The sequence below is a fragment of the Xenopus laevis genome, chromosome 2S (assembly GCF_017654675.1).
Source record: "Xenopus laevis strain J_2021 chromosome 2S, Xenopus_laevis_v10.1, whole genome shotgun sequence".
Taxonomy (NCBI): domain Eukaryota; kingdom Metazoa; phylum Chordata; class Amphibia; order Anura; family Pipidae; genus Xenopus; species Xenopus laevis.
Window position 1 is genome coordinate 123,999,407 of NC_054374.1, and position 26,954 is coordinate 124,026,360.

The 26,954-nt window shown below is 36.7% G+C and overlaps 1 pseudogene; it reads right to left on the reverse strand.

The window, feature by feature from the left end:
- Positions 1-17,211: 17,211 nt before the first annotated feature.
- The window catches only part of LOC108708984, a 34,674-nt pseudogene continuing 24,931 nt past the window's right edge, over positions 17,212-26,954 (reverse strand).

The following is a 26,954-nucleotide window of genomic DNA, read 5'->3' on the forward strand; positions in this document are numbered from 1 at the left end:
ATCCCAATAAATAAAGTAACAAAATAGTAGATTCTGTGTCACGTTGTTCATCTTTATTGCCTGAGCTATCTGTATCTTTTACGCTTCCAACAAAACATTTATATATCAGATATATTGATAAATTATTTAGGAAGTGCAACAAGCAAAGTAAATATTTTGCTGAAAGACATACAGAGGTGTGTGAGGTTATTATTGTTCTTGAGGCCTCCATAATTACACAGTTAAAAATACAATTTTTGCTGTTCCATCCTTACAGCACAATACTACAACTACAGAATGAACACTTTCTTCCTCCAAAATGAATTTGAAATCCTTTTAGCCATCCTTCTGTCAAACAGACTATGCAGTAACTATATAAATTTAGGGGGTTATTTATCTAAATTTATAATCCGAATTTATCTAAATTTTTTCTTTTTGTAATCTGAATTTATCGGATAATCGGACATAATATCCAAGGCTATTGTGATGCTAAACTCTATAGTTAATAAAGGTATGGGTATATAAAATTTATGTTATGGTATGGAGGGGTGTGTGTATGGATGCTGGGTTTTCATTTGTAGGGGTTGAACTTGATGGACTTTGTCTTTTTTCAACCCAATTTTACTATGTAACTATGTAACTATATATCTAAATTTTTTCTGAAAAAAACAGACCAAATCCGCACAGTTTTTTTTGGCTTATTTATTAATACACTTTCCTGAAAATTTTGTTTGTGGGAAAAAGTTTAGTTTGCACCCGAAAATTCAGATTTCTTATGCTTTTTTTTTCTTATGCTTTTTTTGATGTGCACGAAACCCAGTGCACATCAAAAAATCATTGGGATTTCTCCCTTTGGGGCAAATTCACTAAAGGGCAAAGTGACTTACGTTAGCGAAAATTCACCAGCATGACGTCATTTCAGGACTTCGCTGATTTACTAATGGGCGCAGGGGTAACTTCGCTAGCAAAGGAGATAGACTCTAGCGCTACTTTGCACTCTTACACCAAGCGAAGTTTCGCTCTGGCCAAAGAGCGTTACTTCGCAAATTCATTAAGATGCGGATTTTCCTGAATGTTACCTGTTCCACCAGACTTGCCTTCGCCAGCTCAGACCAGACGGAGTGCAATGGAATGTATAGGGCTTCTTCAATTTTTAGTTGAAAGATTTTCTAAGTCCCAAAAAATGCTAGCGTCTTTTACTTTTTCAGGGTGATAGGCTGCAAAAATATATAAAATGTTTTTTGGGTACCCGGCCTCCCCCCTACATTTCCTAACATATGGCACATAAACTATACACTGGGCACATGTGTAGGGCAACATAACAACTTTATTTTATTTTATTAAGGTTTCCTGGGCTTGTGTAGTGTAATGTATTTGCTGCAAAAAATACGTCCATTCAACTTTAACTTCCTGCCATATGCAAATTAGCCAACGCTAGCACAATTTTAGTGAATTAGCATTGTCCTGGTGAATCTAAGGCTGGCGAAGTGTTGCAATGTGAGCACAGCCGGCAAAGCCGGCGTTTGCGAATTTTCGGAGTTCAGTGAATTTGCCCCATTGACTTATATGCAACCTCGACATGTCTGAGATGACGGATTTTCTTATTCAGACTTTTCCATCCTCGGGGTTTAATAAATTCTGAAAAATGTGTGATTTTTTTTTCCACTAAATTAATAAATTCACTGATTAATGTCTCTTCAATTGATTTTCAGATTCTTCTTTAAAGTTATCTGTATCTTTTAACTCACTGCATTTTGTTATGAATATATGTCCTGTATTGGCAATCCATTCAGTGAATACATAGGATTACATTTATCAAAGGGCGAAGTTAGCGATTGCCACACGGTGGTAGAGTGGAATCCCGCCACTCTCCATTCATTTATATGAGTATTTCTCAGTGGGTGAAAGTAAAAGTTCACCCTTTGATAAATATGCCTTTCAAAATCCCATAGAAATTAATGGAGAGTGGCGGAATTTCACTCTAGCACACTATGGCCATCTCTAACTTCACCATTTAATAAATATACCGCATAGGCTAATGTCACTGAGGCTTATTAATCAATGGCTTAACAATATCAGAATGTGCACCCTACACTCTTCCTAAGTTATTCTTACTCCAACCAAGTCCACATTAAGGAAGTATGTGTTGCCCTAAGGGGACCTGGGAAAACATAAATTACATTTGCGTAAAAAAAAAAATACCCTGAAATAAAAATCTGACCTTTGCTATGCTTATCTCTAAATCAAGATTTCCCTCAGCAATAATGACTCTTTTGCAGCTCAGCTGTGAAGTCCTAGACAACTTTTGTTCTCCTCTACATTAAACGGCTAATAAAGAAGAAAGAGAAAGTCTGAATGGACAGCCTAACCCCAAAAGCCTGTCATTGTTAAAAAAGGCCATAAATTCATTAACTGCATGACAAGCAATCCCCTGTATAGTAAGAGAAGCATCTGATAAGAAAGAAGTACAGCTCATGACAACGATCAGATAGCTTCCAGACAAAACATATTCTACTCATGAGAAAATTGTAGCCACATGCAACAGAACGAAACCACGTCTCAGAGATATATGACCATTTTCTCTTCCTTAATGCAAATACACAGAAAGTTTCTGCACACATTGATGAAAAAATGTGTTGAGAACTCTGGAAAGAAAGATTTAAAAGAATCTTTGTGATGTTAGCTTGGCTCTGGGCCATTTTCATGCCGAGATTTTCTACTTAAACACAGCAGCCTTGTTAGCAAAATATTTATGTTTATACATTTATACAACGGAACATGCAAGGAATCCTGCTCTCCTCTTCTGGTCATGTTTAATTTTTGGACTAATCTCTGCTACTGTATATTAGTTAATACTAGTTTATGTGTATGTTATAAGTCCATTGTGTCATGGACAAAGGGTAAGCACAATGTTACCAGGTTGTTTTATAACAACGCTATGAATTGTCCAATCATGTATTTCGGTACCATTTAAATTTTCCCTATTTCCAGTAGAATTTATTTTTGGGCTATACATAACTTGATTAATGTTAATAATCAAACAACTTCTCCTCTAAATATTGTAAATGTGTCCACTTGTCATGCCAAGTTTTAAAATCATCCTTTGCAAGAAAATAATTTAGTAGAAATTAGCAGGTCACACTTGCAGATTTTCAGGCCAGAATCTCCTCAATGTGAGCACTTATAAGTGTGGGCCTAGATCAGAATTTTCTCCTTAGGTGGGAGAAATGTCACGTGTGACATAGTCTTACTGCTACTTGGCCTGAGGCTTATAAATTAGATGTTTATTACAGGAGTTAGCAGGGAGGAATCCAGCTAAGAAGTTTATCTTTCTCCAAATCCATGATAAGTAGAACATATTTCCAGTGCCATCTCTTTTCATTGGGCTCAACTTTTTCCTGCGCTGTCTTTTTCAATCATATTTAATGGTAAATTAAGGTGATTTGGAAGAATTTTTTTTATTATAGTACAAAAAAGTTGAGTTATAGTAAATACCTCCCAAGTGTCTTAAAATCCCTTCAGTAAACGTTCCACATGTGGCACATTGGTCTTGTGGAGCACAGAACCCAAACAAAAGTGTACTGGTGAGCACTATACACCATTAATTCTCTCAGAGTAATCCTCTGGAACCTTAATTGGAGGCCATTGCATACCAGAACAGCCAACTTGCAAGGGGATAAAGTTAACCTAATGACTAATTGAACTGGGACCACAATTAAGAGAAGAGCTTTTGCCAAAAAATGTCCATGATATCAGTACTAATCACAGATTTTATATTTTATATTTATTTACTTCAACGTCTGGCCCTACAGCTTTTACTATTTTAAACTAGAACAGGCAGAAACCACATAACAGTGATTATTATCACTTGTCAGAGGTTGCTGGAAGCTGTAGTTCAATAACAGCTGAGAGGCCCAGAGAAGTGATATGCCTAACCAGATTTACAGCTTTTCTTCTTAACCCCAGAGTTTATGGTTATACACTAGTGAGGAATAATCCCCATTTTGTTAAATTAGTGCTTTAAACATACACTATATTACCAAAAGTATCTGGACACGCGTTGGTCCAACATGTCCCTCCGGATTGCTTGCTATTCAGTCACTAGCACTAGATAGAACATGATCAAGCTTGGCTTTCAAATTCATTCCACAGTGTGCATTTGGGCTGAGGGTAGGGCTCTGTGCAGTCCATCAAGTTCTTCCTCTCCTATCTAGGCAAACTCACTCTTTACAGCCCTTTTATATATAGGGTGCATTATTGTGCTAAAATAGCAAATGGCTTTACTGTAATCATTAAGCATTCAGATATATAGCAACATACACCAAACCCAAACTCACTGGGCAGACTAGTAGATGAGGAAACACAATTCTTTATTTTAGAGATCACACTTCCCCTGCTCCACAGTTGAATGCCCATCACTACAGCCAATGCCTGCTTGTCCATAAACATTATTTCCCTAATGAATAGCCCTTTGCTGATATTGCTTTTACAATATAATTCAAATTTGACACAGTTGTAATAAAATAGTACCTTGTACTTGATCCCAACTAACATATAATTAATCCTTATTGGAAATAAAAATAATCTAATTGGGTTTATTTAATATCTAAATACTTTTTTTTAGTAGACAAAGTATGGAGATCCAAATTACAGAAAGACCCCTGCATCTTTTAACTAGTGCCATTCAATACTATTGATTAAACTCATATATAGTTAACAAGCAGAAGCAATATTGTAAATAGGAAATTAATATATAACATTTTCAACAACACTTTGTGGTATAAATAATAGGTGCAAAAATGACACCCCAAACTATGTCAAACTATGTTATTATTTAACACCACTCTAGGCCTGTTGTTATTGGGACATATTCCTGTGGCAAAAAACTGCGTTAAATTTGGTGTAAAATAATTAAAAAGCAGAAACACTCAATATATGACAGTATTTCAGACCTGTCTACACATTTGCATCACACAGCTTAATGAATACGTGACTTGTGTACATGGGGTATTGTGGGTTAAAGTCAATGGTGTTCGTTGGTGAAGTTTGGTTTATTTTAAGGCCATTTCTTTACAAACCCTTATAAATACCCATTGGCCATGATATTGAAATTCTAGCAGTTGTGTCTAGAATGATTGTAAATAGACCCTCAAGGGATAATGTCCTGTGATGTGTTTTGTAGTGTATTCTTCATGGTTTCATGATCCAGAAATGTATTAGGCTTAACAGATTTAATGCTTAAAAGAGCCAGACCAAATAATGAAAATGTTCTTTAAATGTACTACTTAGTGTGTTGCTCTGATGCCTATCTGACATCAAGAAGTGACGAAAAGTATAAGACTAATAAGTGCAACACTTAGAAAACTGGCCAGATATAGTGTATACTGATTCAAAACAATAAAAAATAAAGATAAATACAATTGCATTCACATGTAAGTGCTAACAGTAAGGAGGTCCCTGTCTTGTAGATCTAATAAACTAAATATAGCCTTATAAATGGTGTTTAGTTACCAGTTATAATCAGTGCATTATGCTGTATATAATATTATGATTATTAATATGTATTTCTAAGTGCCAACATATACCACAGCACAGTACAATAAATGGGGTTATTCACTGAACATACAGAATTACATGCAAAGCAACCAATAACCAATACAAGAAATGAAGAAGGGCCCTGCCCAAAAGAAAAAATCTACTTCTATGTATATATAATACACAAGGGTGTACTTTTCCTTTAAATGCCACTGTATTTAATAGTGATATTCGCTAGCCAATAATATCACTTGTCTAGACAGCCTACACAAATTCTTTAAATATTTTATTCTGAAGTTACAAATGCAGGGGGCAATAGTAAATAATTAACCAAGTGAACATGTTACCAGTTTAGAAATGTTCTATTTAGTTACAATGCCCCTTGATGCTTTTAATCCCATGCTTCCTGGGAGTAATTGGAGCACATAACACTGTGGTTATTAATGTTCCTTGTGAAGATCTTAGGTGACACATCAAAAATGTGGTTAGGAATCAGTATGTCTGTGCTACAGCTAGCCAGTGACATCACCAGGCATTTAGCAGCTATCACTAAATTCTAAAAGCAATAAATTCACAAAGAAGGGAAACAATGATAGAAAGATATGAAATCCCCAAATTAAGCCCAGTCTGCAACCAATAGTCTTTTTGAACATCACTAGAAAGAACAGGAATTCTTAAATATGTCTGTATTTAGATATTCATCCAGATATGGAAACATCTCTAGAGATTTACAATATGCGTGATTTAATTCCTTGCCTTTCAGAGGGCTGGGGAAACATTTGTAATAAGTTGATTGGAGATATTCTGTTTTCCATTCTGTTTATTCAATTCAAATACCCTCATGGATAGCTCCCGGTGCAGAAAAGCACATCTTGCCCCATTAAGGCATAAAGCAAAGCACCAACTGAACCAGGCCCGGATTTGTGGTGAGGTCACAAAGGCCCGGGCTTAGGGGGGCAGAATATTAGGGGCGGCATGCCGTCCAGTCGTTCCCGGGGAGCACTGGGGAGCCCAGCTTGCCTGCGCTCATACCAGATAGGGGTATGCAGGCGGGAGCTAGGACTGCTCGGCGGGAGTTAGGACCGCACAGCCTCGGGGCGCCCGCCCACTAAATCCACCCCATAACTAAAAAATGTGTCGGAAGGTGAATAACCCATTAATGTTACTGGTTTTTCAGTCTGGCAGTTTAATAATCCAGGTGCAAAATGCGAACTGTTACAATTTGCTACATTTAGTTGATACATTTTTCAGTAGGATCTTTGGAATATTGGCAACTATCAAGTTATAAATGATGGCGACCCCCCCCCTTCCCAAAGTTGCTACAGAAGACATAATTTAAAAAAATTAAACGTTAAACATCAATATAAGAAAAATGGTCACAAATAGAAAATATTAAAGCGATTGTTCACATTTAAATTAACTTTTAATATGACGGAGATGTCATATTGTGAGACAATTTGCAACAGTTTTTCATTTTTTATGTGTGGTCCAGTTTGCATTTTTAGCAATCTGGTTACTAGGGTCCAAATTACCCTAGCAATCATGCATTTATTTGAATAAGAGACTGCAATATGAATAGGAGAGGCCTGAATAGAAAGATGAGTAATAATTTTTAAAAAGTATTTCTTTCTAGTGTACTATCTGAAAACAACTGAACTTTTCCAAGTGTTGGAAGGTGAACAGCTCCTTGAATGTGATGTTTCCAATGATGAAACTATTTAGCATATTTTGGAATCAAATCCATGAACACATAGATAAGTAACAGCAAATCTGTTTGTGCCCCACAAATGCCAGCAGAGCAGACCCATTCAGCTATTGTTAATATTGTGAATTCCATCCTTGGTAATAGTTGTAGTTCAAAACAGCTGGAAGGCTTTTAACTTTAGATCACTGATGGAAACATTTCAAATGAAGTATGGGTATTTTTTGATGTATGGGTGGCGGTGTGGTGTGCAAAAGTCCTACATTAGCCACATCAAATGTCTATATAGCATCTATTCTAATTATATGAAATCACACTGAAGACTTAACTTAAATAAGAAGCCCCAAAGCTGTTTACCTTCCACGAATCTAGTGACAAAACTTCTTTTGTGAGTTGTGAGTTCTTCCATAAAGAATCATGTAACCTATATGGCTGCTGATTTAATAGTCTTTTCCAGTAGGGGCGAGGCATGCATCACACATGCTATGTTAGAGGCCCGAGTCACACAACATAGGAGCACATTCCATATAGAATTACATTTTTGATTAACTATCACCATGAAAACCCACTCTTTTGATGAGCCAGCAGTACTAGAAATGGTACAGACAATACGCCCGCTGCAGCCCATTTAGTAAAAATGAGATTATATGTCTCTATTATTTGGTTTGATATTCAGATCTGGAAAGCGCAAGCACATTATTGGCACTAATATTTCAAAAGCTCGCTTTATATTAAAACGGAATAACGAACGTGAATGGAAGGCAGAAAAAAATCTTTTCATGAAAAATTGTCCCTATAAATATCAATTGCGCCCCTTGGAGCTGAATTACGTGATAGATTTTCGTTATGTAAATGCATGTGACAGCACAGCAAAAAACCTGATCTGCCATGCTGTAATGTAAAATCTGGTCAGATAAAGTTGGATTTTTTGTTTTGTTTTAATGCATCTACAATGAACCGACAATGCATTTCAATGCAAATGAGAGGTCTATCAACTTCTTTGGATGAAAACAGAGCAATCCCTTCTGACTCGTATCATCTCAATGTAGATTTAATTTTAATATCAGTTACAGAATTTTTGTGCAACCACATGTAGGATCTGTTGAAGCAAGACATTCAACCTCCTGTGTAGTTCACAGCATAGGGGCAGATTTACTAAAGAGCGAAGTGGCAAACGTTAGCGACTTTTCACCAGCATTGCCATCCGCAGGGACATCACCAATTCACTAACAGGCACAGGCGTCAAATCGCTAGTGAATGGGACAGTCGCTAACGTTCATTCGCACTCTATCACCAGGCGACTTTCAAATTCACTAAAGTGCGGATTTTACTGAACGTTATCTCTTTCGCCAGAGTTGACTTCGCTGCCTCAGACCAGACGAAGTGCTAAAAAGAAACTAGATCTTCCTCAATCTTCTGTCACTTACATCATATCCTGTGTGCCAAAAATGCATTAAAGTTCCAAAAACGTTGGCGACTTTTTTGACAGCAGTGCAGATAATATAAACAGCCAGGCCGATACTGTTTTTAACAACATTTACCAATAAAACATTGAAAAGTTGTTATTAATGGATATTGGAAAGTTGCTCATAATTGCATTTTGTTTTGTTATACAAGATAGTATTTTTGTGTGGTCACCCCTTTCATTTGGGATAATCTGTGGCCTTCTGTGCTTCCTCAACAATCAGAGGTTGCAGAAACCAAACACTTGTATTGCTGTTCATGTTCTGTGTATAAACACACTGTAATCAGTGTAGCACAAGTGAAACTGCAGTAGCCAGTGTTTAGGCATGCATTTTGAGAAAACCTGATAATATCTTACACACAGAACAGTCTTTTTCTTCCACGCCAGTTATTTGTAAAGAACCAGATGCGGTCCCAGCTGTGATCCTGCATGATAACAGCATGATACATAACCAACGTGTCCAACTATTACTTTTCCTTGTGCTTTCACTAAGGAAAAATGGATCTTAGTAGCCACAATAAAAACCATCAGGACATTCCCTGGCTGTCTGCCTTACTCTCTCATCTCTCCGATTACAGTCGGTGCCTGCCAAATCCCAGCCACCAAACATTGGCTTCTTAACGAAGGGAGACGTCCATTTATTTTACAGTAAGATTTTACATTTTATTCCAACAGCTTTTCTGCCTAGTGACAGCACTATGGCCCTTTTCAGGAAACACAAATCCGTCACTTGTGAATTCTAGTCCTGGGGTCTCCTAAAACCCATCAAGGGTGAAACAAAGCTCGCTAATAGCAATGAGAGAAATTCTTTGCAAGGTTTTGCCACAAAAAATAAACATCCATTGACTCCAATGTATTGTACAAAAAAAAAGTTGCCTCAAAAAGAAAAGTAAAAGTCACCACAAAAAAACTCCCTTTCACTTGAATGCGGTTTGTGAATTTTCACCATTCTGTGAATTTTTGGTGCAGTGAAATGGGACAGATTTGCTAATCACTACTCCCTAAGACTTAACCTGTTTTGTGGCAATTACTGATAATTCTGTGGGGCTGATATATATATATGCACAGATGCTAATTTTGACCAGTGCAGTTGCCCTTAGAAACCATTCAGCAATTTGTTTTTCTCTGTTTACTAGAATTAAGAAAAGAAAAGCAAAGATTTGATTGGTGCACTGGTGCAATTTATTAGCTATGAAAGTAAATCAGCCTCTGGACTTCTGTTCACCCAAGTTAAGGAACTGTAAGATGTTTGAACAGAAAGCTGCTAATATTTAACTGCACTAGAATAATCATAGTTAATTCTTTGCATCAACAATGTACACTGTAAAGGTAGTGGCACATGGTCCTGTGTTGAGCAGTTTAAGTTCTCTAAAAATGACTTTTTACATTCCCAAATAGACTAAAATTGCTGTAGCCCACAGGCACTGGTAAAGGATCCATTATCCCAAAACCCATTATGCAGAAAGCTGTGAATTACTGGTGAGCCATCTCCCAGAGATTCAATTTTAATTAAATAATTCAAATGAAATATGAATTCCTTTTTCAGGACAGTATATTATACTTGATCCTGAAGAAGGTATGACTAATCCTTATTGGAGCAGTCCTACTGGATTTAATTAATGTTTAAATAATTTAGTAGACTAAGGGGCAGATTTATCAAAGGTCAAAGTTAAAAAAACTTCAAACTTCGAATTCAAAAAGACCAACCAAATGGTGGTCGAAGTTTTTTGAAGTCGAAGCGGGCCTACTTCGATTCGAAGTAGCGCTACTTCGATTCAAAGTTTTTTTTACTTCGACCTTCGATCTCCCAAACTCCCCCAATTGCCTCCATACAGGTTCTAGGAGGTCCCCCATAGGCTAAAACAGCACTTCGGCAGCTTTTAGGTGGCGAATGGTCGAAGTCGAAGTTTTAAAGAGACAGTACTAAAAATTCGACTTCCGAATTTCGAAGTTTTTTCAACTTCGAATCGAAGTATGACTATTGCCTAGTCGAAGTACACAATAAAATAGCTTGAAATTCGAATTTTTTACTTCATACTTCACCTCGACCTTTGATAAATCTGCCCCTTAAGCTATGGGAAAGATCCCTTATGGGAAAGATCTCTTATCCAGAAAAGCCCAGGTTCTGAGTATTCTGGATAACAGTTCCCATACCTGTACCAGCAATTCTCATTCTCATATAAAGAAGAATACACTGGCACAGCTCATAATGGCATTACCCTAAATTGTTTTGATTAGTGTTCTCCCTGACTCTAGACAGAAAACATTGAATAAAAACATAGCATGTAAGTTTGGGGCTTCAAGCTCAATGCTCAGCTATGCAAAAATCACACTGAAGCCTATGAAACAACACGTGAATATTCAATGCAGTTGTGATATGAATTTTGACGTGTACTGAGTGGTGTAACAGATATAGAACTGATATTAATGTTTAAATGAGTTTTTGCTGTTTTGTCAACACAATACATTTCCCCATGTAAAATGTTCCAGTCAATCAAAGCTGATCTTTAACACAGAGACAAAAGCAAAAATGCTAAACATCGGGGCCTCCCCTTGGCATCTTCATATGCTGTTTAATTGGAGGGTGTAACAGGGAATGTAACAATAAGATCTGCCTAGCAATAAAATCTGCACACAGCCTGTATGTGTACAATTGTACCAAATCCAAAATGCCAGATCACTGGAAAACATTAGAATTCTTGGCTGAAAAAGCAAACAAATGAATGCAGAAGCTCTTCTGTCCCCGTAAGAAGGAAGGCGTGTTCCTTACTGGAGAATATTTACTTGTAAGATAAAAGGTCTTATTTAAACGGTCAAGCAGAATAAGAACACAGCAAAAGCCTGTGGATTTAACAACACAAAGGCTATTAGCTACTTTGATGAGGGCTGTTTCATTGGAATCAGCTTAGCCTTTGTGCTGGAATTTAAGAAGGTTGGCCTATGAGTGGAATGGGTACATGGGCAAATACATTATTATGAGAGCCACATCTCTAGTGCACAAATTCCCTAATTTCTCCCCCTTATTAATAGTGACATCAAGCTTAGGCATGCAGTGTGATAGTCTTACAACTGGGGGCACGTGGGAAGAACTATCTTTTATTAGAGAAGAATTTCTCCTTTCTGTGTTGGGATGTTCATTGTACTTATCAACAGCGACAGTAGGACAGCAGGCAGGGGATACTGGGGAAAAGTCCCAACAAGGGAAGGGCTGTGTGCAACACTCTGTTATACTCATATATTAGCTAATATAAAATACCATAAAATATGTCATAATTATGTGGGAACATACTATAGGCTTCAGCGCAGCTACGCCCAGAGCAATTTAAAGCAACTGAGAGGTTGAGTGAGTACATTAAGAATCTGAAGACTTTGTGGATAAGAACATCAAGACACTAGCTCTGAATACAGCATCAGATTGGTACACCAGTGGCCCACCCAAAAACCTTAGACCAGGGGCCCACCAAAGAACCGTAGACCAGGGGCCCACTCTCAGTACTATTATTCTTCTTCTCCTCACTCAACCTCTGTTCTCCTAGTCTCTATTCTTTACATACTATATCTATTATTCCATCTATTTAGCCTCTTTGTTCTCATAGAAATAGGGAATGGCCATGAAATAGGCTAAATCTTTAGCAGCACAAGGGCCCCCTGACACCTGGGCCCACCGGGAGTTTTCCTGGTATCCTGGTGGGCCAGTCCGACACTGTCTGAATAGTAGGAGCCCCATCCAACAAGGAATCCAAAGAAATATGAAGGTAATTTTATTATTTGCTGTAATAAACATTACTGTAAAAGTGGTCACATGCATGTTTCCCTGGTTTGGATTACACACATAAAAGCTCAACCAATGTGGGTGCTGCCAATAATACTAGTATAGAGAGAGAGAGATTAGGCTCCAGCACATGTTAAACTTCACTGGGTCTCAGGAAAATAAGTGGTTTGTGCAAAGTTTATTCCATGGATAGCCACTTTTGGTGCTCCATACAGAACTACAGATCTCAGCATTCATCCAGGGCAACAAACCATTGGTGAGCCCCTCTTGTCCTCACCATCAAACACATTTGTGGCAGTATTGCTTTGACTGACTTAATTGAATATCTATTGACTATGTTCCTATTATTTTTATTTATTTATTATTTGTTCCATGTTGTATAACCAACCAACATGATTTTGCACCATTCTAATTGTATGAACGAGTCCTCAGACTTATTGCAAACTGGTCAGTTTGTCTGATACTGCCATCCAGTGGAAAACATTGGTGAACAAAATACCCCAGTCACAATGTTCCATGTGGCACAAGTCTTAAAGTGATCCTGGAATAATTATGTACCATTTAATAGGGCACAAACAACTGACTATATGTTATGTTAACCATTACCCTATTAATTGTGACTAAGAGTAGTTATCAGGGAACAACATAGGAGCTTGAGGCTGAGTCAGTACCTGGAACCCTCCGCCAGATTTGGAGTGGGGGGCTGCAAGTGCAAGGATGAAATAGTTGGAAAGCTACTTAGTAGAAGCTACTTGTCACAGCTTCAAAATACCATAAAATACCCTGCTATAGACAATACTGAGAATTTCCTATGCTAAAACACACACAAAGACATTTATCAGTCATTTTCAGCATTGTCTATTTTTGTAGCCGTGACAAGTAGCTGCTACAAGTAGCTCCGTGTGTCTTCGTGCTATAGGTTGCTTATCATCACTGCTTTAGAAATACACTAATCCCTTCTAGCAGTATTACTCAGTTCTCAAACGGTGGTAAAACCAAAGTGCATTAAGGAAAACTAGATAAAAATGGGGATCTATAGTAAAAACACACAGATTCACCCTGCGACTTTATCCTCTCGCTGGACATTGATCTCTACTGTGAACTGTTTATTTTTTACTGCATAACAGTGCCTTTGCTAGCTTAGCAGTGCCACCATGTGGATAATATGTAACATGGACATTGCTTTCTGCTTTCATTTAAACACATGGCTAATTTGCAGAAACCTAAGAATATGAGGCAAACCTAAGGCAGCAGCGATAAAGTAGAGGGGTATGTCTTATTTCCACATGAGCAGCATAATGCACCAATGAAAAGTTTGGGGGGGGGGCTGAGGTTCGGTGGGTTCGAACAGCAACGGACCTAAATACTGCCCTACTTCCAATCACTAGTTCCATGCTAGGTATCAGGGTAGTATATATTAAAAAGTGCCTACCTCAGATATGCATGTAATAAGTTATATAAGTGGCCCTGGGATTAATCTCCCCTTTTTTAAAAAAAATTTACATTATTTGCAATGTGTATGCTTCAACATAAAATTAGAACAAAGCGTATAAATAAAATAGAAAAAGAAAAACATTAACTATAAATGATTACAAGAAGAAGTAAATATAAAATAATTATTTAGCACCTTACTAGAGCACTGAGCAGTCTTGCTTTATGGATAGCTTTTCCCCATAGATAGGCTATCTTTCACTTTAAGCTGCGTAATAGGTTATATTCCTAGTTAGCCAATATCTTGTCTTGTGTTTTTGTAGATAGCAAATAAGAACTCCATTCTTTTAACCTCCTGAATTTGATTACAGAGTTCTTCCCTGCTGGGAGAGATCCGCTGTTTTCATTTGAGGCTGCTAGAATGCGAGATAACCACCTCTGCGTGGGTTTGGCGAATGAAGATTTGGGTGTGCCTAGTAAATATATCCATGGTTCTAGGGGGAGGTGGTAGTGTAGTACTAGTTGTTCAACCTGTTTCCAGTAGTTTACAATTGTAGGACATTCCCAAAATATATGGGCAAGAGTACCTTTTCCTCTATACCCCCTCCAACAACTGATGTTCGTGTACATTTTGTACTATTTAGTCGGGGTATAATACCAGTTCAGTTTGTCAGTATTTTATAAAAATTTTCTTTATATCTTACACATACCGATGATTTTTTCACTTGTTCCCAGATGTTTAACCATTGTTTGTATCTTTTTGAAAGCAAGATATGTCATATAAGAATATTTTGGGAATTTATTTTCAAGAAGGACCAAGCATAAATAAGAAATTATTTTTTTTGTGACTCTAACACAGATTTGCTCAAAGGAGCTCAGATGCCTGTCGTTCTGTTTTGCTAGGAGGGTTGAAACACAGTAATACACCTGAAAGTATTGAAATATGGGAATATCAGGCCTTTTCTTGTATTTGTGTGTGAGAGTATTTTTTTTCAGTTACTGGGTTTATTATATCCCTCATGTGAAATATTTCTGACGATAGCCAATATTGCTGAAAATTGAAGGTACAACCTGGGGTGTTACCTATAATTAATCGCATGAGACCTGTACCTGAACCTAAGGGCTGAACTCAACAGAACGATTTGGAACGATGCGTCATGAGGCCATGAAACGCAGGCGGAAAGTCGGAGGCATCGAATATAATGGGAGTAATAGAAACATCGCAGTACAAATTACACACAACACGACTCTCGGATGAAGACGCAGCGTGCAGCGTTCACTTCCGACAGTTGTGTTGAGTACATGTAGTTTGTACCTACGATGTTTCCGTGGAGTTCAGTCTTGAGAGGAGGATGATGAAGAGAGATTGTTGTAGAGAGGGAGAGAGAAATTTGGAGAGTGGGTCGGGTATGATGGGGCAGTGGAGTAACTATATATGCAGCAGACTGGTCTGTTGTATTGTAGTTCCCCCTCCCAAGCCCCTCTCCTGCCTTGAAATTTACAAGTAGGCCAGTCAGACAAAGAGCTTATCCATACCTCCCAACCTCCCTAATTACCATTTTAAATTTTACAAAATTTGGCAGGTTATGAAAGTTTGAAAATAATTCTCCTTATCTAAACTGTTTTTTTGTGCCTCAAAATTGTTACAAAGTATCTTATTTGCACCTGTTAGCTGTTCTGTGCTCTCTGCTAAAAGCCAATTAAGTTAGAAATTCAGTGCAGAGACAATAGGGACTTTCCAGGACAAATGAGGGATTGCAGGTTGAGCTGTCAAAAGAGGGACTGTCCCTCTGAAAAACGGACAGTTGGGAGGTATGCTTATCAAAATATATATATATATATATCATCCAAGAGAATACCGGCACTCTCAAGACTTAAAACAAACTTTTTTTATTTAATACAAGCTGATGTTTCGGCCTCTCCGAGGCCTTTCTCAAAGCATAAAAATACACAATGGAATATGCTTTATATTAACACACTGGCGGGAAATAGCTTAGATAAAAATGATATGTAACCCTCGTCAGGTGTGAGCGCCGTTGTTACGAATATCACTCAAGCTGTGTCTATCACAGCATCAATTAACATTATACCTGCATATCTAAAATGCTTGTATATATATATATATATATATAAAACAAAAACCAGCACCAAAAAAAATCAATGTATTATTGCATAGTGTGTACAACTACGGTTGTACATATTATACAATAATACATTGATTTTTTTGATACAGAAAAACCCTTGGTGCTGGTTCTTGTTTTATTTTTATATACACTGGTTTTCTGTGCACAGGGGGCAGCTAGTGGCTGTTCGTGAGTATATATATATATATATTGAATAAATTACCCCCTCTTGTAAATTATAAGGATATTATAAGTTACTGAGGAGTTTCATGACAATATAAAAGCACGAGGCCAAACGCTGAGTGTTTTTATACAGGTCATGTAACGCCGAGGTAACTTCTAATATCCTCATATTTTGCAACAGGGGGTACTTTATTTATTATAATACACAAGTTTTAGTGAGTCTTGTGACAGAAATGACATCACTACTCACCGTATATAACTGATGACATCAGTGGCATCAGATTACAATAGCATAAATTTGACTATGAATGCATAAATCCTTTGATAGTAACCCAGTAACTATCATTTTGTTTAACCAAGGTTGGATGTTGAAAAGTATTATTTCTTTACCCTAGATGGCGCCATTGTTAAATAGCAAGAGTAATTGAAGGCAATTGCATATTTCATGGCAATATTGGGTTATATCCTATATTCCCTCGAACGTGTACGCTCATGCTGAGGTCAAATTGTGATGTGCATAAAAAATTAAATGTCAAAACACAAAATTTGGTGTTAATTCTGACCTGAGCACATCGTTTTTTAAAAAAAATGCACACAAATTTAAAATGGGTTCACAAAATAATTTATACGCACATAGCTGAGAAGGAATTATCCGATTTATATGATGTGTAGCTATATTAAACCTAGTCACAAAGACTAACTGGGTGTCCGTATTTTTCTTACTGGCAATCTGACAAAAAAATAAGGACACCCAGTTAGTCTTTGTGACTAGCTTTAATATAGCTTCACATCATATACATCGATTAACAAGGAAGAAATATTACTTAACCATTTTCTTTTAGGCTAGCTGCAGCCAAAAATCACAAAATCAGGTGCATAATTTTAATCATAATGCATCACAGGTACCTTCAGAAGCTGCAGTTCAAAATATGCCACAAGTTTGCTAGCAATGCTCTGTGTAATCTAAATAAGTCTATTCTATACCGTGAGACAGCTATTATACAATGCAATGAATGTGGGTTTAAGGAGGTACCTGTACTGGTTGTCCATCCTCTTGTCCAATCATATTCCTCCATTCATGTAATGATCGCTAAAGCTTGTCAAGTCCTGTCTCCCACAGCCTTACGGTGCCACCTGAATCAACAGTAACAACGCCTTTGTTTCCCAGAGGAGCCAGCAGCACATCTGTCTCAGATATTTTAGACAGCCACGATGTATACAGGGATATAGATTTTGGTCTGAAGAAAAGTGTTTAAAACTGAATGTATTAGTGCATGGAGATCTCATTGTAGAGGGCAATAGCTTTAAAGTTGAAAATGGCATTTAATACATTATTAAAGAGGTGGTTCACCTTTTAGGTAACTTTTAATATGTTATAGAATGGCCAATTCTAAGCACCTTTTCAATTGGTTTTCATTATTTTTTTTTATAGTTTTATAATTATTTGCCTTTTTCTTCAGACTCTGTGCAGCTTTCAAATGCTGACCCCTTCTAAGGGTAGAACTTAGGGTTGCCACCTTTTTTAAAATGTATTACCGGCTGCTGGGGGCGGGGTCACAAAGGGGCGGGTCGTGACGTCAAAAGGGACGGGGCCGCGCCACCGTCGCTAGAAGAAGTAAAAGATAAGGTAAGTTCCAGGGGATTGGGGGCAGGCCGAGGGCTCCTTTTAATGATATTACAAATTTACCGGCAGCTACATTGCCGGTAAATTTGTAATACCGGTCCCGGCCTTGGCAGGTATTTTACCGGCTAGGCAACCCTAGTAGAACTCCATGAGCGTTTTTGGTTGGGTCAACGTTCACCAACAAAATGCATGCGACAAGTCGGATGGAGTTGCACATGTGAAGATATAATTGGACTGAATGAAAAGTCGGAGGTAACAACTATACAGTCTGACTGTCGGATGAAGACGATGCGTCGGATGTAGTTTTCGCCTGCGACTTTTCATTTAGTCCAATCCGACTTGACGCGTGCATTTAGACAGCGGGCGTCGATGAAAAACGTTTGTGGAGTTCTACCCTAAAAAGCAAATGCTCTGTAAGGCTACAAATGTATTGTTATTGCTAATTTTTATTATTCATCTTTCTCTCCTATTCTTATTCCAGTCTCCAGTATTCAAATCAATACATGGTTGCTAGGGTAATTTGGACACTAGTTACCAGATTGCTTAAAATGCAAATTGAAGAGCTGCTGAATAAAAAGCTAAATGACTCAAGAACCTTAAATAATAAAAAATGAAAACCAATAGAAATCGTCTCAGAATATCACTCTCCCCATCATTCTTCTCAGTTATCTTCTCAAAGGTGAACAGCCCCTTTAACAACACACTTTTATTTTATGCCTCTCAGAGTAAATATATTAATAAATAATAATATATTTCAAGATATTGAACTGTAAATATATAAAACCAACTGAAATGCTACTTGTGCAATCTGTGCTGAATTTATACATAAAATACTGCTTTTAACATAGACAGAGTGTAAATCTATATGTATGCATTAAATCACTCAGTCATGGTCATTTAGTGGAATGGCTCCCAAACACAGTGAATATGATTTCCCCTCTATCAGGAAGGCTTCTGTCTTTTGGAAGTCACAATGCACATCCACTGGGTGTCAATTTAATGATTAATTTTCTCAAAAGGTGCTAAAAATACAGTGTACAGTATGTAGGCTAATGTCATTTGTAGATCACCATTAAACCCTCTACCGTCTCTCTATATATATTCCAACCCAATATGTAATATTATGTTTGTGACAGTGTCAATTTAATCCGTTAACAAACTGACACAGTTTTGCCTTGACATGTTTTTGTGCATTGTGTATTTGACAAGACGTCAGTTGCTGCAGGATGTGCATAAAAAGCAAGTCCGCGTATTAGAGACTGCCATGCTTGTTTGACTTAAGGGAAAGATGATGCTCAGAGATATTTGGGTCACTCGTAGAGAGACATTTAAGTGCTTCACTGACAGGGAACAGTTTAAAGCACAACAAAGGCAATAAATCAGAAAGAAAAGCCAGGAAAAAAATGACAATTCTGCAAGAAAAACAGTAGTTTGCTTTCTTTTTGCAGCACTGAATATGCCAATGAATCTGAATAACAAAATACATTTATATTGCTATCAAACTGTGTCAATTTTCCTATGTGTGCTGATATCACTGGATTAGGCAAATACAACGAAACCTCAATTTTATATACCCTAATTTTAAGTTTTCCTGTATTTTATCCTGTCCAATCATTCTGCAGCTCATACAGTCATGCACACACCACTTATAGTGTACACCACTTGTAACAATAATTATGCACTGATAAACCCTTGTCATTAACACAGTGAATGTTATATTTCAAAGTACTGTGCTCTTAGTAGTTTAAGTATAAATTGTTTTAACACATCTCTCTGATTTTACATTTTCCTGGATTTAATACTGGTCCCCTGAAAAACATAAAATGAGGTTTTTACTGTATATTACTGGGTGGAAATCCAAAAATTGATATGAGCTTGTTACTTTGAGAACTTTAATATTGACTTATATTTTTTTCCTATAAAGTGCAGAACCGGGATTTTGAAATGGGGATTGAGGGATATGGTGCATTAACATAACTGAGCTTAGAAAACTATTGGCCGAACCCATTGTTTTGTTTGTTTCTCGCCTGTTTATTGGAATCTTCTTTCAAGACAGGTTAAAATCATAAGGATTATTTTGTCTGCTAATAAAGGGGATTTAAAGTTCTTTAGGGGGCTTATTTATTAAATGTCCACAGTTTGATTATTGTTTTAAAAAGTAATACTCTCCTGACTATATTCACGAAAGAATTTAGTGCTTTTGATCCATGTGTGACTTTATCAGAATGTGTCAATATGATTTAAGATACATCGTTCCATACAGCTTAGTTAACATGAAGCATTATTTAATATTACAGGAAAAAAGGAAACATTTAAAAAGTATAATGAGGGTTTCTATACTTGTATCTATAAATTGATCGGTAAGTTATAGCAGCCTAGTCAAATATATACAAAATTGTTAACAACTGTAGAATATTCCTTTGCTAACTCATAAGAGGTAAGAGTAATGATTGCATGTATTTAAAAAATAAATAAAGCACAGAGCATTCATGAAACGGGATATGAAGAGCTTCTTTCTATATTTTTGAGTTACTGTGGCCAATTTAGTAGCCCCACAATGGCACTGGCCGTCTTCAATGACCCCTAACATCTTGCAAACTGAAGGAAAGAAATTTAACAAAGAAGAGGCATCATTACTAGAAAATAATGTCTCCATTAAACTGCTGTGCTGAGGATTATTTCTTTAGACAGGTATGACCGATGGTTACAGTAAGTGATCAGTGAACCAAACGAATGCAACTAAATTAATTTTGCAGACATGCTTGCAGCTGCACACATACTTTAAGCCACTGCAGTTTACAAATACTCTGTTAAAATATTTGTTGTAACTTGATATATTTTTATAAATGCATAACCACAGTTGGACAAATTTGATACAAAGTCAAGCCCATAATAATGTGAAACTTTACTTATATACAGTACAGGTATCCAGAATGCTTGGGACCTGGGTTTTTTCAGATAAGAGTCTACTTAAAAATAAATAAAGTATTAAATAAACCTAATAGGATGGTTTTGGCTCCAATAAGGATTAAGTTTATCACAGCTGGGATCAAGTACAAGCAATGTTTTATTATTACAGAGAAGAAGGAAATCAGTCTTAAAATTCTGAGTTATTTCATTATAACGGACTCTATGGGAGATGGCCTTGCTGTAATTCGGAGCTTTATGCATAACAGGTTTCCAGATTATGGATCCCATAGCTGTATACTTATTGTGTAATGGCTTTCCATCAATAGCTCTATACAACTTTCCATACAATGTTCTGTGAACAAGCCAAATAAAGCAGTAATCAATTACCTTCTTCAGTGTTTTACAAAGTTTTACAAAAAACTTTTATTTCCTGTAGCCTGTCAAATGCCTGGTAGCAGTCATAGCTGTCTATGTTTAGTTTCCTAGGGGTCAGCTTATAACTGTAAAAAATAGATATACTGTATGTATATACAGTATATATATATATATATATATATATATATATATATATATATATATATATATATATATACGTCTTAAATATATTGATAATGGGTTGAGTGCAGAGGAATCTTGTATTTGTCTATATGTTTTTTGTGGTCACACCCTCATTGCACCCCCGCCTAATGATTTTAAAAACTAGTGGTGAGCACAACTTTCCCCTGTTTGTTATAGTTCTACAAGAGCAGTGACCAGCTCCATGTTGTAGCTCCCACCCCCTCCAACTATAGTCAGGTGATCCCACTGGTGTCTAATAAAAGGGCAGCCAAGTTTGGGAGTTTTACTTTGAAAGCAGCTAGTAAGTTGCAGGTAAAACGTTTTCGTCCCTTTTATAAAATGTATAATTAAACCATAGAATTCTTAATGAATCAGATGAAAATTGAGCATAGGACTGGCCAGATATGGGATGACTTTGACGTAGTTGGCCAGCTTAAATATATTGCAATATATGGACAAACAATCCCTGTTTTGTTTAAAGGGTAAGGCATTTTTCAGTAGCAGTATGCACAAAATGTCGCTGTCTTAAATATATTGATAATGGGTTGAGTGCAGAGGAATCTTGTATTTGTCTATATATATATATATATTATATATATGTGTGTAAAGTATATCTATTTTTACCTCTTTTTGTTTTTTTCAATTGTTTTGTTTGTTTTAATGAATTGAAGGGTGAGGATGTGCAGGGATCATAAATGTACACAGACATTCCAATGTGATGCAACTGTGTTATTTTGTAATAAGAACATAGTAATCCTGTTTAAGGGTGGGTGCTGATTGTTATTGAGTAAATATGTTAGGTTCACAGTCTAATTATAAAATAAATGCAAAATCTTCTGTTACAATAGTTCTATATTATACAAGCTGAGTTGGCAACCATTATTTAATTTGATTTTGGGGGAAATTAAAAGTAAGCTTGAACTGAATTATATTAGTTGGATTTGAAATGGATACCTTATCATAAAAGGGGTGAGTAAAAACCTCAAGCTCTCCTTCCTGTGCTTAAACAACACTGACTGCACTGGAGATCTGTAAGTTCACCTGAACTTTTCTTATCTTCATTACTCTTCTAGATTTCACACAACTTTGTCCACAGTAGTGGCAAAAATTGGGTCAAAAGCTGTTCTTACACTTCTGTGTGAGATTCGTGTAAAGTGCAAGTGCAGTTGTGCACATTTTAACACATTGGCCTTAATCATATCAGATGCACCCCCCCCCTCCGACTACAATTACTCTGAAAGTTTGGAAAAAATGCTGCATTAAAGGAGAAGGAAAGGTCTTTTTACTTGGGGGTGGCAAAAATTAGGTACCCCAAGTGATCACACGTCCTTACCTTACACCCCGTGCCGGTGCAACTATAGGGAGAAAACTGCACCAGCCCAGGATTCTTCCAGCGAGCACCATAGGTTTCAGGTAAGTACATGTGATCACTTGGACGTGCCTAACTTTTGGCACCCCCAAGTTAAAAGACCTCTCCTTTAAGGGTAAAAAAACATAACAACTTCAACTTTGAAGATAGTTTACTCTCATGTACAACTGGAAATATGTTATATAAAGGTAAGGCAACTGGCTTTAAAACAGACTAGCTTTCAATTAAAGGGAGTCTAAACTAAAAAAAAAAAAAATTCATGTAAATGTTTAGAGTTCTTCCCTGAGCACTTTTTAATTTTACAGTCATTTCTATTTTTAGAGCTTTTAGAGGGTTAACTGAACCCAGGAAGTGCATAGACAGGTAGGGTCGCTGACACTCATTGTTACGTAGTTAAGTTGGGTTGTAAATATACCAATAATCTATTTCCATACACTAACATAAACTATATATATACACTAATATTTATATTAATCCAGACCTTCAAAGCTAAAAAGCCTGCCTACAGTATAAACTGTCTAAATCTACTAATATCTCAAAAAACACTAAAATACTGTTGGCACATGGGTATCTTCTCCACTGGCATATTTCTGCAGAGAAGTGTCCCAAAACCTCCTTGGTGGTGCAGCAGCACCAGTACTGGAGACTCAGAGGCCCATTTATCAAAGTCCTAAGTTATCTCATTATTTTCTGAAAAATTCTCAGACCAAATCCAAACAGGTTTTTTCCCCTTATTTATCAATAGATTTTCCCGATAATTTCCTGCGTGCCGAAAACCCTAAAAAATCATGAAAAAAATTAATCGTACGGATTTTCCTCTCAAAAACTTTTGCCTGAAAACCAGTAAATCTTCGGATTATTGCAACCAAGCGCAGATCAAGATATCTTCGGGACTTCTTCCATTGACTTATATGCAACCTCGGCAGGTCTGAGATACCGGATTTCCGGAATTTTTCCATCCTCGGGGTATAATAAATCCCGAAAAATTTGTGGGTTTTATTTACACTAAAAATTAGTATTTTATAGCAAAAAAACACAAATGTTTTGGGTTTTTTGGCATTCGGAGTTCAATAAATAACCCCCTAAAGTTAGTTTTTAAACATATTACGCACTGACTATTCCTCCCTCTTACATTGGTCACATACAGTAGGTGCCATGGAAGTGCCACGGATGGCCACAATTGTATTACAGGTATAGGATTCACTCTCCAGAATGCTTGGGATGTGGAAATTTCCAGATAAGGGATCTTTCCATAATTTACATCATCACAACTTCAGTGTGCTAAAAATCATTTTAATATCAAATAAACCCAATAGGAATGTTTTGTCACCAATATGAATTCATGCAGCTTAGTTAACATCAAGTACAAGGTACTGTTTTAATATTACAGTGAATAAGGAAAATTATAATTATTAGCTTAGTATGGACTCTATGGCCCTCCTGTAATTTGGAGCTTTCTGAACAACTGGTTTCCAGATAAGGAATTCTATACCTGTACTCTGCCTTTTTGGCTGAACAAATGGATAACACCAAAAGCAAAAAATGTCAGTTTAGCCCCTGCCATTAACTTTTTATCAACGATTACACACCCAAAAGGTGGCCATACAAAAGATCTTTTGTACAATTATTAGTGTGTGTGTGTAGTGGGAGACAAGGCGACCGCTATTGGTAAAAAGCCTTAGATATCAGTCGTCTCATCAATTGGGCAGGACTTAAAATTTTGATCGGGCACCTTTGAAGGTGCCCAAACATTGTAACGCTAATGCTGAACCATCAGATAGAGCTAAATAATTATTTTTGGTTATACCTGCATGATTCAGTAGAGTGGACAAAAGATCTTTCGGAAAGATCGTAATTATAGCATGTATGGCCACCTTAACTGGAGGGTCACTTCAAATGTCCAAGTCATCACATTATATAAATACAGCTTGTTATTTTTTTCTTCAGTAAATACTGATATTTATTACTGATACTGATATTTATTTTTAGGGGATAAGAATAGCTGTGTCTATCTATCTACACCTAGAAAAAGAATAAGTAGAAATTCTCAGTTTCTGTTCTGAAAGCACATTAAACGTCTCTCAGAACACATGCAGTCAGATATTCTAACAAGTATGAATTGAAGGAGAGCAAAGGATGACATCTCACCTGGGAACAGGAATATATTTCAGTTTCAGTTTTGAGTTATGATCTGTTACTTCCAAATATCTAGATAAATGTTGAGGAGTCATATCTTTAGAAAGATACAACAAAACATTTTAAATAAATTTAATCCAGTAATTCTGAAACCAGCTTGGGTCACCTTATTTGCTGTCCTATAATTTAATGTCTGCTTTTAATTATATAAAAGCACAGTTTGAAGGTGCTGCCAATTTCTAAGTAACTTAATATATTTAGAAAACGAATAACAAAAGTTAAACTGGCCACATATTGTTTAATTGAGCCAGCTAGTAGAAAAGAAGGACTCGGTTATGAAATCCGTTTTGTCTACAAATTATAATCCTATTAAATGACTGGGAAGTTTTCTAATGTTGTTGAGTAATAAACACAGGTTATTATTTGGACTTTCATCAAACTGTTAGAATGGTTTACACAAACATGAATTTATTTTTAGAGCCTGATAGTTACACAACAAATTGCCCTTAGAGATTACAAAAATGGAGGGGAAAGAATGCATCTTTTGTGTTAGCTTTTGCAATAGCTTTCTATTATTTTTGTGACACTAAAACAAGTGAGTGAGCACTTTATCCCCCCATTGACTAATTCTTAAAGGAGAACTAACCCCTAAAAATGTATATGGCTAAAAATGTCATGTTTAATATAATGAACTTATTGCACCAGCCTAAAGTTTAATCTTCTCAATAGCAGCAATGATCCAGGACTTCAAACTTGTCACAGGGGGTCACCATCTTGGAAAGTGTCTGTGACACTCACATGCTCAGTGGGCTCTGATCAGCTGTTGAGAAGCTAAGCTTGGGGGTCGTCACATTTTACTAACAGAAAATAAGGTTGGTCTGTAATATAAGCTGATGCAACAAGGCTGGTTATTAAATTCTGATGCTTATTGCACTGGTTTCTGTGCTGCCATGTAGTAATTATCTGTATTAATTCATTAATCAGCCATATATTGTGACATTTATTTTCTATGTGTACTGTATATTGTGAGTGGGTCCCTAAGCTCAGTAAGTGACTGCAGCACAGAGCATGTGAATCAGCAGAAAAGAAGATGGGGAGCTACTGGGGCATCTTTGGAGATACAGATTTTCCCTCCTAAAGGGCTGTGGTTGCCTTGGGCTGGTACAGAAACCCAAAACATAATGTACGACATGTCAAGCCTACTTCTTTATTTAAGCTTTAGTTCTCCTTTAACTTGATCATAAAAAACAATTAAGGCAATGCCTAAAAACCCTCCTTTCAGATGCCCCTTAATAATTTAAAATGATTGAAGTTTAAACAGATGGAAGAGATGGCAGCTACCCTAGAAGACAAACGGGACTTGCACAATAAAATTTGGCTATCATGGCAGCAATATATCGCTAAATCACGCGAGGAAGAATCATCCTAAGTCCTCCCTGCTTATATGGCCTTCTTTTTTTTTTCTCCCCCCCCTTTTTTTTTATGCAGCTACCCAGTCAATTTAGACAATTTATGGAGACGACACACATATTGAGGAGAAACAATTATGAGAGATTTACTGTTTATTGTTTATTGTTCACAATGCGTAGCAATATTGCAGTGCAGGACATTGTATGTGACATTCCACAGATATCATGACTATGTTATATATGATGCCTTTGTGGATATGACAATAAAGCATTTTTGTTGAAAAAATGATTGAAGTTTAGAGTTAAAGCTCAGAGTTATGCATGCAATTCCTGAAAGCCAGATGAATGACAGTTTTAGGCGCACACCTATATTTGCTCTAACTCTGCAAATACTTTGGAGAAGAAGTGTTAAAAACAAACAAGTTTACTTAAAGCACATTTTAAACATACTCCCTATTTATTGGGCCCACTTTGAACATAGATGCTAAGTGCCTTCGCTAATTGTGGTCACTTTTGGAAGCACAACTGTTACATGGCAAAGACAAGAATACATTCTCAGGTGTTAATGGTTCCTATAAATAAATCAGCTGCATGAGTGTTTTCATGAATACGGTGACTATTGCACGTACAGTTTATCAGTTAATAAATGTGTAATTCACAAGCCAGTGTAACTCTAGTGTCACTTTCTGCATGAGTCATGTGAAATTAAACAGTCACCTTATATTCACACTGTTTAAATGTACTATATTAAGAACTAA